Consider the following 1,786-nt stretch of genomic DNA (forward strand, 5'->3'; position numbering starts at 1 on the left):
GTCCAGTTTCTAGTTTTAAGTATTCACTAAAAGACCCTATTTTTTCAACAGAAAAACCCCCACCGTTTATAAGTTCTGCTGTCAACGCGAAAACACTTTTTGTTCGGTGGGGTCACCGGAAATGACGTCGCAATGGCTGAGTTTCAAATATTTTTCAACGAAAAATTCAGAAAATCTTCTTTAAACATGTATCTTAAATGCTATAAAAAGTTTGAATAAGAATTCCATTTTTTATATGGAAAAAAAAATTGTTGAAAATATGCTAATTTTTTCCCGGTGTAAACCCATGTAATCCCTTAATATTAAGTAGAAAGCAGGTAGAAAAAAGAAAAGTAATAACGAGATCAACTTTCTTCAAGGTTTTTTCGATAGCATGAATATATATTATATTCAAGTAAAATTGTATTTTTATCTCGGTGAAACAGAATGTGTCGTCGTTTCTCCTTTACATCGAAGAAAGATTACCAATGGTATACTTAAACGCAGCTTTCGGTTAATGTTTGAACAGATGCGCGATAATCGACGATTTCTTACCGATTTCGTGATCTTTCCTATTCAATCTCTCTCTCTCTCTCTTTTCCCTTTTCTGTTTCCTTTTATAACACAAAAAAAAAGGAACTACGAACACGGAACATTCAGTTGTAAAGAAACAGGATATTTATAAATCGCTTAACAATAGTTTTTTTATTACTCATATTTCATACAATATACATCAATACATTTTTTATAATTTACTATAATTCAATTTATCAACCATACACTTTTTTTTACTTCACAAACAAATACCTTTTATTCTAATTCTATGGTAAAGGAGTCAAGGGGGGTGGCCTGTTTAATCATTTCGATATTTTCATCAAATACATATATATTAAAAAATATCAAAAAGAGTTAAATTTAATGTTTACACCCTCCCACCCCCACCCCACCCCCGTCGTCGTGTAATGTGAAAATTACCAATTAAATAATAGTGGGAAGGATAAAATTGAAGGAAGATGAACGAGAAGATAGTTTTCTATTCTACGAAGGTTTTAATTAGCTGTGATAGGTCTCTTGTTGCTAGAGGAATGGTGAAGGGGTGGTGGGGTGACGGGTGGAGACGGGGGGGTAATTTAGAAGGGTAAAAATCATTGGTCACGCTCAATAAGTCGACGTGGTTCGTGTTTCTCGCGTGTGGAATCACCTTGAGGCATCGAACCAAAGATAATTCACGATCGTTCCATAATTTATAAAACTATGTATTTCTTATTACTTACACATACATAGAGAAGAAACTTATGCTTGTCTCTCTCTCTCTCTCTCTTTTTTTTTTTATTTTTTGTGTAGACACAATGCATGTGTTTTTTTTTTTTTTTTTATTTTTTGTGTAGACACAATGCATGTGTAGATATTTTACAAAATATATGTGTGTGTGTGTGTGTATGTAATCTTTTTCTCACTCTTGTTAATACTATCTCGTTTATTCGACTATCTCAAAAAAAATGTAGCCTTTTTTTTGTCTCTCGTTATCTTGATTACGAAACATTTTTGTACGTGTAAGAGAGAGAGAGAGAGAGAGAGAGAGAGAGAGAGAGAGAGAGAGAGAGTGAGAGAGAAAGATAGAGATAACAGATAATAAAGTTGTTTTAAATGACACGAATTACAAAGTAGAATTCAAAAAAAGTTTGTTGGCTGATCCAAAAATATTCTTTTTAAAGTTATTTTCAAAATTAATTATTATATTTGTAGATTATAAAATTATTTAGTTGAATTGGAAACTTTTTTTAAATCTTTAGTTTCTAAATAATTT

General features: G+C 31.5%; 1 protein-coding gene across 1 annotated transcript in view; it reads left to right on the forward strand.

Annotated features, from left to right (window-relative positions):
• LOC106790317 (G1/S-specific cyclin-D2) overlaps positions 1 to 1,786 on the forward strand; it is a 54,329-nt gene that overhangs the window by 6,419 nt on the left and 46,124 nt on the right. The window lies entirely within an intron of this gene.

This window comes from Polistes canadensis, unplaced genomic scaffold (genome assembly GCF_001313835.1).
Source record: "Polistes canadensis isolate GaletaPanama2010 unplaced genomic scaffold, ASM131383v1 scaffold_229, whole genome shotgun sequence".
Taxonomy (NCBI): Eukaryota; Metazoa; Arthropoda; class Insecta; order Hymenoptera; family Vespidae; genus Polistes; species Polistes canadensis.